The following is a 14,741-nucleotide window of genomic DNA, read 5'->3' on the forward strand; positions in this document are numbered from 1 at the left end:
AAGGGGACGGGAGGAGAGTATCTGGAGACAAGGTCTGAGATATAGGGGGGAGCAGTGTAGTTGAGGGCTTTGTATGTCAGAGTGAGAATTTTGTGTTTGATCCTAGAGGCAAGAGGAAGCTAGTGAAGGGATTGGCAGAGAGGTGAAGCAGATGAAGAGCGATGGGAAGATGAGTCTGGCAGAGGCATTCATTAAGGATTGTAAAGATGCTAGGCAGTAGGTGGGGAGACCAGAGAGGACAGAGTTGCAGTAATAAAGGCGGGAGAGGATGAGAGAGTGGATTAAAATCTTAGTTGTGTCTTGTGTAAGGAAGTGTCTAATTTTAGAGATGTTTTTAACGTGGAAGCGGCAGGCTTTAGCCAAAGACTGAATGTGAGGAGTGAAAGAAAGATCTGAGTCAAATGTGACCCCGAGACATCGGGCATGCAGGGTAGGGGTAATGATGGAGTTGTCAACAGTTATAGAGAGATTGGGGGTGGAGAGTTTAGAAGAAGGGGGGAAAATAAGGAGCTCAGTTTTGGAGAGATTTAGCTTGAGGTAATGAGAGGACATCCAGTTGGAGATGTGAGAAAGACAGTTAGTGACACGGGTTAGCAAGGAAGGAGAAAGGTCTGGTGAAGAGAAGTAGATTTGGGTGTCATCGGCATGCAAATGATATTGAAAACCATGGGACTTTATTAGGGAACCTAGTGATGACGTGTAGATTGAGAAGAGAAGGGGACCGAGGACAGAGCCTTGCGGTACTCCAACAGAAAGTGGTGACGGGGCAGAGGAGGCCCCAGAGAAGGCTACACTAAAGGTACGGTTTGACAGGTAGGAAGAGAGCCACGAGAGGGCTGTGTCACATATGCCGAAGGATTGGAGGGTTTGGAGCAAGAGAGGGTGGTCGACAGTGTCAAAGGCTGCGGACAGATCAAGGAGAATAAGCAGAGAGAAGTGGCCTTTTGATTTTGCTGCAAGTAGGTTGTTGGTAACCTTAACAATTGCTGTTTCTGTGGAGTGATGAGGACGAAATCCAGATTGCAATGGCTCAAGGAAGGAGTTTATTGTAAGGAAATGGGAAAGGCGTGCATAAGCTAGTTTTTCGAGAAGCTTTGATGCAAGAGGGAGGAGGGAAATAGGGCGGTAGTTGGATGGGGAGATAGGATCAAGGGAAGGTTTTTTGAGGATAGGTGTGACCAGTGCATGTTTCAGCGATGAGGGAAATATATCAGTGCTGAAGGAGATGTTGAAAGTGTATGTGAGTATAGGGGTAAGGGTGGCAAAGAGGGAGGGGAGTAGCTGTGAGGGGATAGGGTCAAGGGGACAGGTAGTGAGGTGAGAGCGCAGTATAAGTGCCTAAACTTCTCCCTCAGTAACAGGGGAGAGTGAGCTAAGTTTAAGGTTATGTGGGTTGTGGTTGATTGAGAGCATTTGAGGGGGTGAGAGAATGGAATTATGTTGAGAGCTGATTTCATTTCTGATGGAGTTGATTTTGTTATTGAAGTGGTTGGCAAAGTCTTGAGCTGACAGAGAAGTTGTATTAGGAGGAGGGGGAGAGTGGTGAAGAGTATTGAAAGTGGAGAACAAACGTTTTGGGTTTGAAGAAAGATTAGAGATAAGAGTACCCCACTGAGTAAGATTGGAACCTACCCCATAGCAAAATAAATCAGATATATTAGTCTGGCATAATTTCCAACATTCTGCCATTGCTCCTGTAACTTGTTTCACTTTATGTAGAGCAAATGTCCCCTTTGTGTGTTTTTATGGTGCATAGACTGTGCCCCATCTGGTTTTACTGTTTGGATTAATAAAACTTTTTGGATATTTTTACAAACTGTTTGGCATGTGATTATTTATAAGAAATCTTCACCATATTCCCTATAAATGAAAACCATAAAAAGCTACTGTGGCTTGGTGACCAATAGAACACTCTATAAGGACACTATAAGCTACAAAAATCATTAAAAAAAAATGATTTCACAAAATAATTAAAAGGGCTCTAAGAAATGAGGTCTCAGGTGTTAGAAAAATAAAGGCAGTCAAAAGGCTTTAACATTGAGATACATACATATACATCTCTAAAGATGTATGTGTATGTATATATATTGAGCTGGTTGTTCGTTCCTGTGAGTGCATTTCTCTCTGTGTGTATATATATATTTGTACACGTATTTATATGTGTATAATTGTATTTACAACTATATATACACATATAAATACATAAATACATATGTATACATTAAGGATTCTTCGGACCTCTTGTCAAAGTAAGATGATTTGGTGATTGAAGATGATTGACAGGGGATAAGCTGTTTAATGCTATTGGTCATCATACAAATGAGCTTACATTTTACTTTGCAATTCAGGTTGGGTAAAAGGTTAAATATGAAAAAGGTGGGGGGCGGAGAAAGCAGGGTAACTGAATGGTCGCACACTAAGAGAGCTCTGCTCAAACTTTACCTTTATTATATAATCGGACCGTTCAGTTTTGCCCAACAATATCCTGAATTATGACCAAGGACCTATAGACCCATACTGAGAAGTCTATAGAGACAGAAAGGACCTGAAGGGACAACTCGGTTAATTTTTCCACCACCAACAGTAACCACATAAGCGGTGAACTGAGCGGCCATACTGTAGACCACGTGGAACTTCTGAGGAGCGCAGTCGTGAGCATACTAGTATCCCCGGTCTATCTATCAAGAAAAAGTGCCAATGTTACCCTCACATAGCATTGCGGATCTTGCAATGACAACTTTGGCATTGGAAAAACCTTTTGGCCACGGCCCTTCTCTGCTGGACTCTATAACATACTGGGAACGTAACACACTTCTCACGTTTGATAGCCATTACCGCGATCTCAAGCAGTTTTTCCAGGAGCTTATTGGCACATTACAAGAAGAGATGTATGGCCAAGAGGGAGATCTCCTTGTATCATTTAACAATAATGAGAACCCTAATGCCCGCACTACTACAATACCAAATGAGCTGCGTGAATTGCAAGACAACTCCGTCAGGGACTTGCTGGTTATGCTGTCACTCCTGAGACTACCACCTACTCAGCCGGGGAGCATTCTCAGACTCTGCTGATAACTACCCAAGCTCAGAGCATGCCGTCTCCTTTTGGAGAAAAGTTAAGTGATCATCTGGATCGCCTACACGCCGCCTCCTGCTGTGTTAGGGGAGCGTTGTCAACGCAGATAGACATCCCAGGGAGCTTGCCCTTGCTTCCCGCTTTTACAGGCAAACTTACCCTTCACTCACAGAGGGACATCTATACAATCGGAATATGGCCATTTGAAAGATGTCTAATTCCGAGGTGGCTGTGGTGTCACTTTAGCCTCTGGAAAGCTGCATATTACGTGAGCCTCTCCATGGTCCCAGGAAGAGGGAAACGGTCTCTTGCCCTAAAGGGGAGAATCACTGGAGCCACACCGTTTATGTATTATTCCAAGCTGGGCATCGGGTAAAAACAGTCAAAAAAAAAAAAACAACTCTGTAACACCGCTTTCCTTAAAAGTGGACTGAGACTTTATCTTTGTTTGCAGGTTCTAATGGTTTTTGTAATGGTCCTAAATCTTTTGGTCTAAAAAACCTAGTTTTACTAAGTTATATGACTTTACTGTTTATTTCACAAATTATTAATTACTGGCTCACTCTATTAGAAGTACATTTGTTATATTTAATATATAGTCAGTTTGATATGGGCTGGTGGAGCTAGTGATCATTTACTGTAATTTCCCTATTACAGGATATAGCATAGTATGGAGGCAGACGAATATATAGTGAGGGAATACTGTTGCAGTGTGTAGATGAGGCTGTCTTAGCTGCACAAGGATACCTATAGATTAAGTTGGCACGCCTGCCTATCACACTCATAATACTCTCTGGCAGATATACACAAATGATTCAATGCAATTCTTATCAATACTATAGTAGATATTTCATTTTGTTTCTCCTAAATACTGCCATAAGCTGTTACCTTATAGAGATACACTAAAGAAAGCGTAACCCTGCCCTACTAGGTCGGTCTGGCTGTTGAAACTAGCCTTATATCCACCTCTTAATGCAGCTATTTGGAGCTATTTTCTAACCCCTAGGTCCTAGCACACTGATGGGTATTTGGTAAGCAGCCAGTTCATGTTTAATTTATGGCATATCCCCCATGACGCAGCGGAATACAAGTTTATTTAAAGGGACATTAGAATGTTTTCTCTTTCCATTTTACATGTTCATTAACCCCCTACTGTGGCTGTTAGATTGTCCAAAGCATCATAAATATCTCCTCTTAGTCTGGGGCCACATATATTAGATGAGCTTAATTACCTACACAATACAGGTCACTACATATGCCTGGGCTCTAGAACTGATGCCTGTATATTTAGCTCCCAAACTATATGCTCTTACCTTTCTTTGTTGGACATGTTAAGTCGGACATTTTTAAGGCACATAGTAAGCTAGCTTCCCCAGGAAATTCCCCCATGCTATAAATCTTGCTGTCATAACGGGTTGCTACCCCTATCCAGGGGGACCTGGGGCTCTCTATAATATTGCTGGGTCTAACATACCTCTACTTGCAAGTATGGTTATATTCTACCGCTATACCTAGGTTAGACAAGTTATTTTATTTCTCAATTATTATGTGGATAACTATATGTCAGCCGGTTATATTTTGAAATGTTCTATGTAATAATATCTTTTATTATTGCTCTCTGACTTTGCACATCATTATGGTTATAATCAGTCACGTTTCCTGTGACATTGGCAGTCACATTCTCTCCTAGCCCTTAGCATCAGAATGATCACAGAAAAGGTAACTAGCCCACAACCCCATCTACATTCCTCAGTACACTACTATTATAGCTTCATCTCAGCTGAAATATTGCCTCAGGAGGGTCGTAATCAGACTATCATTTGACTAAAACTCCCCTTATATAATCCCCCACACTACCTCATTCCTATACACATTATTGGCCCTTTATCTGACTAAACACTATCCCAGACAGTATACAGTAGTTTATCTCCCTATAAATAATTTTTGTGGGAAATCTCCCCATAGACTTTATACGCAGATACCCATAGTATTTCAACAGTCTTTTCGGATTCATATCTCCACAGTCTCCGCCCCCCCTCCTTCCCTTCTCCCCTTATTAGAGCGGCTTTGGCCCGCTGAACACTCCCTCCCTCAATTAAAACCACTTTGCTAACTCCCATATAACTTTTCAATACCTAGGTTATAAAAGAGGTATCATATTTACCTGTCCCAACCATATCTCTCTTTCACACACGAGCCCATTCTATCACTCTCAACCCATATAGCATACGATTCTAGATCTACGCTTTTGGATGAAATCCTTTAACCATCATTAGACATTACATTCTGACTGTTGGTTTGGTCCCTATAACTGGTTAAAACTCTTTTTATGACTAGATATGTAGAAGTAATGAATCTCACTACCCTAATACCACCACCTTAGGGCTCCTGTTTATAACCATTTTTTATTAGAGAGTTATGAAAATGTACTTTCTATGTTTGATTTCATGTGGACGCATTTTCTGTTTTCTTGTATTTGCATATTTCCTCAATAAAAATTATTTAAAAAAAAAAAAAAAAAAATATGAAAAAAGGTATAATTTAAAGAAACTTTACTTGTAAGCTCCTTAATGATGTGTTTAAGAACCACAAGCCAGAAGGGTTGCATTAATGGGGCAAGTTTTGTCCACCATAGGTCTGAGGCAATTGGAAAAATGTATTTCAATCATTGAATGGTAGGATACCATCTCAGCAGTGTATTATAATTGTCTGTAGAATACATGTGGAGACAGGTGATTTAGCAGTGGAGGTGAAGACTTTCTGCCAAGTTTTATGGGTTAGTGGGGCAGGGAGTTCCTTGTGCCAGGCAGTTGTATAACTAGGTAGACTGTCGCCATTACACTAGCTAGGACAGAATATGAGGTTTTGTAATTTTCTTATTGATGATTTCTACAAAAGTAGAGTAGCTAAAGACAAATACCTTCAAATAGATTAATTGTTTTGTCCTGATTCTGGAGTATCTCTCATTTCTTTGTTTTCAAGTAATGTATAGAAAATATAGAATACTACAAGCATGGAATTATTGGCTCAACACTACAATTTGCTATGTTTAGACAGTAAGCTTTATAACAGTAACCCAATAAAAAAAAAAAAAAAAAAAAACATGACATAAAAGTATATTTGTAGAATTTAGATACCCTAGGGTATTTACACTTTATGGTTAACCCTTTTATCGCAAAAAATAAAACAGGGATAAAATACAAATATTTTAAAAAGTACCTCTTGGGTCCCACTGAGCACTGCTGGTCCTGAGCGGAAGCCGCACCAGATCCAATCAACAGCACTAGTCACATAATTTATCTGTGTAACAAGTGCTGCTGATGAAGTCAGCGGCAGGTTCTGTTCATGACCACTAGTGCTCAGTGGGTCTTGAGTGGTACTTTTACTGTGTGTTTTACACCTTTGCAAGGGTTAAGCACAAAGTAGTGTGTGATTAATAGTCTTAATATTACATGCTACAGTGATTGTATACACAGTAACAGTCACATTTGACTTGTAAAGTACAGTTGATGGATAGCCTCACATTTAGGCATCCAGCAACAACATGAGATACATGCTGATCTAAGTGTGTATCTCATATAATGGAGGCAACAGGCATGCAATGACAGTGTCATGCTATCCATGCAATTGTTTACCTGTGGTGACCTGAGGCATGCAGATATAGTACAGTCTCACTGCACTACCCTAGCCCAGAAACTAGGTGCTGTAAAGGTTACGACACAGTCCTTAAAGGCTTAAAAATAGAAAAAGTACCCTGTACATCAGGGGTGTCCAAACTTTGCTCTCCAGAGGTTTTGGAACTACATTTCCCATGATGCTCAGCTAGATAAAATGCTGGCTGAGCATCATCGGAAATGTAGTTCCAAAACCTCTGGAGAGCAAAGTTTGGACACCCCTGCTGTACATTGTCCGTCATTAAGGAGTTAAATTAAAGCTTCTGAAATGTAAGTTTTAGTGGTATTAATATTAGAGGTTTTGTAAGCTCCTCTAATCTTCATTGGCTAATAAGGTAAACTGCCTCTGCTGTACTGGTAGACAGGGACACACATCTGGTTAGTGTGACAAGAAAACATTGGCCAGGTGTATGAGTATTTAATGTATTTTTTTTTTTTAAACAAAACTAATTTTGAAATAAAATAAACAATATTCTACAATGTAAAATTAAAGGGACAAAAAGGTCAACATTGAAATGGGCATTTCAATTTTGTTTATAGAAACATTTTTGCAATATAGTTCATTTAGAAAGAACTCTTCTAGTAAAGGTTTTTGATGGTTTAGGGGACATATGCACTTAAGTTACCTGTGACAGTGCATCTGGTTTCAAAACCATCCTTCTCAGAGTTAATACAGACTTATTTTTTGTCCTACAAGCCACCCCTGTCAGAATGCTGGTGCATGAGTACTCACAGCATATGTGCATATGCAGCTGAAGCAAATAATTCATTTTACTATAAGTAGTTTTGCTAATGGAAATATATAGCAAAAAATGTTTCAATCAAAAATTGAAAAGCACCCATGCACATGTTGGTTTTTACCTTCCTATCCCTTTAAGCCTAGTAATCTACTTCTCACCTCTGCAGGAATAAAGCTAAATTTAAACAAATGATTAACTAATTATAGCAATAATGGTGTGTTTCTTTTCCCAAGTGAAAACTAATAATGTATATCACATGACAATGGTATTTTTTAAAGGGACATAAAACCCCCAAAAATTATTTCATGATTCAGATAGAGCAAACAATTTTAAACATTTTCCAATTTACTTCTATTAACTAATTTGCTTTATTTCCTTGGTGTCCTTTGTTGAACACATGAGCTCTATCTGAATCATAAAAAATTATAATTTGAGTTTCATGTCCCTTTAAACTATAGAGAGAACAATTTAACAGCCTATATAGAGGTGCTTACAAAAACATTAAAGGGGACAGTCTAGTCCAAAATAAACTTTTATGATTCTGATAGGACATGCAATTTTAAACAACTTTCCAGATTACTTTTATCACTAATTTTGCTTTGTTCTTTTGGTATTTTTAGTTGAAAGATAAACCTAGGAGGTTCATATTCCTCTTATCTAAATGCATTTTGACAGTTTTTCACCACTGGAGGGTGTTAGTTAATGTGTGTCATATAGATAACACTGTGCTTACGCACGTGACGTTACCTAGGAGTCAGCACTGATTGGCTAAAAAGTCAGTCAAAAGAACTGAACTGTGTTGGTTATGCAAAACTAGGGAATGGGTAATACAAGGGATTATCTATATTTTAAAACAATAAAAATTCTGGTGTAGACTGTCCCTTTTAATAGAAATTGTAAAGATCAGTTCATAAAATATTTATAAATCTTGTTCTCTCCAATGTGAAACAACAAATAAATTAATTTGTATATGTAAAATTGTATTGTTGCAATCATAATAAATATTGTTGCATATTTTCCATTGCTGCAGTGCACTACAGAATCTGATGCTCTCAAGAGCAAATTTGAAAAAAAAATCTTAGGTTATTTGCAAAGATAAAACTGGTACTTGGGAAATTCCAACCTGGCACATTAAACTTCTGCGGCAGATTTTTACTTAATATTTCTGACACACTGTAGAAAGCTATAATGCATTACATGACATATGTTCAAGTGAGACATTCTGCAAAAAATCCTACCAAGGTCATAAAAGGTTCTCCAAAATATTGAGAAAAGTAAATTCGTTTATAAAAGAAATGGTCTTACATGGCTTTAAAAAGATGATAAAACACTAATCATTTTTTCAATTAAGTTATTATTTAATTTATAGAATTGCAGAACCTTGAACTCTCTTTAAGAAATGCAGCAATTATTTACAATCCAAAAATGTAGGATTGTGGATTTATAACCTAATTCATTATTTCTTTCTACATCTAATCAAGAAAATCTCCTTGATAAAATTGTCCCTCTAGACTCACTCAGTAGTTCAATACCTATTAGTCTCTTTTTTTGGTATTTGGTCTTTCACTCCCAAATTATTAGATTACATTTTTTTTCTTTCTTTTCTTTTTCTTTCACATTCAAAAAAAAGCAAAGCAATAGAAAAAATGGATAAAAAACAGATGTAAGAAACAGTGTGCAGTATCTCCAATAATGGAAAAGATGTCATGGTAAATAATCAGTAAAAAATTCTGTTGGCAGCATTTAAGAAAGGCAATTATATACAACCAATTACCTTCAAAGGCCCCTGAATCCTCAAATGAACCTCAGAGTGACTATATTTCTTCTAAACCGAAAGGTGTTAAAATGTTCTTATGAACTGAGGAAATAATTGAAAAAGTAGGAAAAGGAGAATACAGATTTACTTAAAGGGACACTGAACCCAATTTTTTTCTTTCGTGATTCAGATAGAGCATGCAATTTTAAGCAACTTTCTAATTTACGCCTATTATCAATTTTTCTTCGTTCTCTTCCTATCTTTATTTAAAAAAGAAGGCATCTAAGCTTTTTTTTTTATTCAGAACTCTAGACAGCACTTTTTTATTGGTGGATGAATGTATCCACCAATCAGCAAGGACAACCCAGGTTGTTCACCAAAAATGGGCCGGCATCTAAACTTACATTCTTGCATTTCAAATAAAGATACCAAGAGAATGACGAAAGTTTGATAATAGGAGTGAATTAGAAAGTTGCTTAAAATGTCATGCTCTATCTGAATCAAGAAAGAAAAAAATTGGGTTCAGTGTCCCTTTAACGGCCTATATTGATCCCATAAATAATCAGGACCAGTCTGGGTGACGGCAGGTATCAATGTTTGCTAAGGTGTTCTGGGGACATGTATATGTACTAATGGGAAATTGTCTTAAACTAACATTCAAAACATAGAATGAATATTTATCCTTAAAGGGACATTAAACACAGTGGGCAAGATTACAAGTCGTGCATAATTTTTTCCCCCTGCGATATGGTCTTTTTGCAATCAATTTCCGTTCACCTTTTACGCAACAATCCTCAAAGAGCTGTAGTTAACAGTTTTGTGCAATCTATAAGTTTCACAAAACACTTAAAAAATTCATTACAAAGTACAGTTAACTCTGATATTAACACTGTCTAATACAACTTATTTAAAAAAAAATATTGCACACAAAAGTTATAAGGGCTCAAAGATACGAGATCTCGGGTGTTAGAAAAAAAAAAGCAGACGCAGGGATTTTACATTGACATACATACACATACATAGAGAAGCATGGATTTCTATGTATAGAGATATTTTTTACTATGAAGATAATGAACAGATTTTACATTACAATCTTATGCACATTAAACAAAGATATTCACATTTAGATCTTAATATATTTAGACGTTTATATATTCATATACATAACTCATTATAAATAGATATATCAGTCCAAAAATCATCACATATATAGAGACATATTTATTTATAAATAAATAGAACATATTCCGTTACAAAAACATTTTGCAATATGAAATAATAGCATTTTCAATTTCACTTTTCGAGGAGAATACGTCAAGGGCTTTGTGCAACATATTAGGGTTTTTATCTGTGTTTTTTTCTATTTGTCTTCTCCATTGACTTTGATTGTGAATACATGAACGCACATGCGGTTTGGCTGTTTGCATTAGGCGGCTTAACGCATGCGCAAAATAATTTTTTCCCAATTTGTAATAGCTGCGCAACCCCAAATGCAAGAAAGCTATAACGTGCGCAAAGTTTTCGCAACTGATTTGCCGTGCAACTTATAATCTTGCTCTTTGAGATGGTAATATAAAATGATGTCGTATATATAAAAAAACTATAATTTTATTATTTATTTTGTCCTAAATTTAATTCTGAAAATAGTGTGCTTTTCAGTTCCTGTTAGAGGTGGACTCGCAGAACACTGTTGTATTCCACACAGTCATTGGCTGCACACTCTAGTGAGTTAGAATTATTTATGTATCTGTAATTGGCCTCAGCAGAGAAAGAAACCTATATTACAACATGGCAGTTCCCATTGCTTTATAGATATTAATACCCTACACTTATTTTGTCAATATTTAAATAACTAATTCAACTTTAAAATATCCATATACATGTTATTTTTAGACTAGTCTTTTATTTAAAAGCTTAATTCTATCTAGCATTTATTTAGTGTGTGATGTCCCTTTAAGGTTATCAAAAGTGTTACCTTGTTAAATATCCCATTTTCAAGTAAAATATTTATTATCTACACATTTTTAAAATATTATTTTATTATTATTATTATTATTATTATTTTCTTCCAAACCACTAAAAGTTCTTAGAATTCATGAGCTTGTCCAAAGCTCATACTACTTAAATATCCCAATATCATTTTATTCTTATAAGGAATATTTTGTTGAGTTATTAGCATATTAAGAAAGCTCTCAGTTTCAGATGTCTAGAAAAATGCAACATAACTGTAAAATTGTAAAGTTAGTTCACTAATTAGGCTCTAGAGGTCTATAGGGTCTATCGTAAAAATAAATTTGCTGTCTTTTAAGTTAACTGAGCACAGAAAAATAGATGTATCTTGCTTTTTTGAATAGTATGTCTATCTGCAGGACTTATTTTTTAAGTCTATGAACATGAACCTAATAACTAAAATTTGTATACCGTAGACATAAACATGCCGATTTAAGTTTATTTTTTTACATACTTTATATTGCATACTAATATTTCCTTCCATTATGCAATAAAACATAAATATGCAAGCTCTGCCTAAAAATATATCATTGTAAAATTCAAAATTGAGCATAATCAGAAGAGAAATAAACAAATAAAAATAAAAAAACTCCTCTTTAAAGAACAAAAAACAGATTTAGGGTTCGTACATTGCATAATGTTTTCTAAAAAGTTTAATAAGAGTATCCTAGTTTTTAAAAACAATAGACAACATACAATATAAAAAAATAGTTTTAAAATCCCCATTATATTTATGATCAATAATTGAAACGTTCACAAATTTTTCTAAAATTAAATCTCTAAGGACAAAGATACCAACATATTGTATATGCAAACAAATTCAATGTATCAACAACAGAAATTGTGAATTCAGTATGTACTAATGGCAAAACGTCTCAAACTGACATTCATGCAATAAATTAATGTTTATCCTTGACTTAAGGCTACTTATTTGAATATTACAAATAAACTAATGTAACATTTTTGAATTTCGAATATAACGTGTATGTAAAACTTAGAAAATTTGAATGCATTTTAAATTCAAATGTTATAAATATTTGAGTGCTACATTTCATATAAAATTTTACTTATTTTGAATATATTGAAATGCCAGTATTTTAAATTTAGTAAACATCCTTCATTTTAGCAATTGTGCTGAAACATCTCTTATCCCTAGTGGTTTATTTTACCTTGGCAGAAAGCATATTAACGTAATATTAAACCCAATTTTTTTCTTTGGTGATTTTGACAGAGCATACAATTATAAAAAACTAGTATTAAAGCCTGTTACACGGGTCAAAATCACCTCTCCCTCCAAGAAACTTTCCTTATCTTCTGATCCCCTTTCCCTCATCCCCCCTCCATGCCGCTCTCAACTTTTTTTTCTCTGCAGCGTAGCAGGCCCATCCGCTCCCACCCCCTCCAGCGATGGGCTAGCCCACCCGCCTCCCTTCTAGCCCTCCCACGCCACCAACTTAGCAGTGAAGTGGTCCTCCCCACTCCCCCCCCAGCGATGGACCCCCACCCGCCTTCCTTCTAGCCCTCCCACGCCACCAACTTAGCAGTGTAGCAGTCCCCCCCACTGCCCCCCAGCGATGGGCCCCCCACCAGCCTCCCTTCAAGCCCTCCCACGCCACCAACTTAGCAGTGTAGCGGTCCCCCCCAATCCCCCCAGCGATGGGCCCCCCACCCGCTTCCCACCTAACTGTCCCACGCCATCAACTTGTCTATATCGCACTAACACGCGCCACTGATCCTTAAGGCCTTGCGCCCTTTCTCGTGCAATCGGACACGCACGCAGTCTGTCACTGATCGCCAGACACTGATCCTTACGAACAGGTATGTTTGTTTCCCGTAGTCTTTACTTCGCATGACTGCATTGGACAAACATATCTGGCTTTTTATAATATAGCATTTTCTATTTACTTCTTTTATGTAATTTGCATCAATCTCCTGGTATCATTTGTTGAAATTGTAACAAGGTCGATAGCCCGCACATGTCTGGAGAACTACATGGCAGGAAATAGTGTTGCCATCTAGTGCTCTAGAAAATGTATGACAATCTTCCAAAACTTCTGACATATAGTGCTACAGACATATGCCAGCTCCTGAGCTTACCTCCCTGATTTTCAAAAAGGATACCAAGAGAACAAAATCATTTGATAATAGAGGTAAATTAGATTTTTTTATTTAAATTGCAAGCTTCGAGATATGTTATTTGTTTATTGTTCCTATTTCTATAGTTGATAGTCAATTTGCAAGACTTAATATAGTTATTTGTCTGTTAGATTTCTATATTGTGACAACAGAATTCCTAATTGAAGCATACTGAAAGACTGTTTTAACCCCTTGCCCATTTGGATATAGATCTACGTCATGTGGTACATAGCCCATCGTACTGCACACAATGTTTGGGAAGGATCAGGGAGGTAGGAGATGTTAGGTGGGAGGGTAATCTTAACACCTTCACTGCCAGGGAATTATGGTATGCAGCTAATTAGCGGCCTTCTAATTATCAAAAACCAATGGCAAATCCATGTACGTCTGCTATTTCCGAAAAAGGGAGGCTTAATACAATCATTTGTGACATGACTGCACAAGTGGTATGTAAATAATTTTAGTGAGAAAACCAAAGTTTGTGAAAAAGGTAATGATTTTTTAAATATGATTGCATTTAGCAGTGAAATGGTGGCATGAAATATACCAAAATGGGCCTAAATCAATATATTGGGTTATCTACTTAAAATATATATATATAGTTTTGAAAAGTTCTATTTATGTTTAAATGAAGCAATAGCAAAAATGCTAAACAAATCTTTGGTATTTTGGGCAAGTTTTTCTCTGAAATTCCTGGTAATGATGGGGTTAAACATGCTGATATCTTCTCACAAAGAAAAAAAAAAGAGGTCCTAATTAAGTCTTATTTACTCAACATGCATATCCTTGTATTTCTTGTTTATTATTATTATCGGTTATTTGTAGAGAGTCAACAGATTCCACAGCGCTATAAACATAGGCGGAGTACAACAAGACATTTATAGGGATCGAATGGGTAGAGGGCCCTGCCAAGAGTCGTTATATATATATATTGGATATATATATATATATATATATATATATATATATATATATATATATATATATATATATATATATATATATATATTCTGTGTATGTGTATATATATATTGGAAATACCAATTGTACCCCTAGCTATTCTGTGAAGTTATTTTGTTATAGATAGTTATATTGATGTAAAACTACTTAAATTATTTTTATTGCAAACCAATATATTCAATTTTTATGTTTGATTCTCAATAAAAACATAATTTAATTTAAAAAATTACATGCTCTGTCTGAATCATGAACATTCATCTTTTTTACAATATGGATTATTCATTAATTAGAATGAATATACATTTTAATAAATAAATAATTGTTCTGTGCAGGTGAATTAGACATCAAGTTTGTAAATTATGATACCCAAACAGAAAATGTAATAACAA

This window comes from Bombina bombina, chromosome 3 (genome assembly GCF_027579735.1).
Source record: "Bombina bombina isolate aBomBom1 chromosome 3, aBomBom1.pri, whole genome shotgun sequence".
Classification (NCBI taxonomy): Eukaryota; Metazoa; Chordata; class Amphibia; order Anura; family Bombinatoridae; genus Bombina; species Bombina bombina.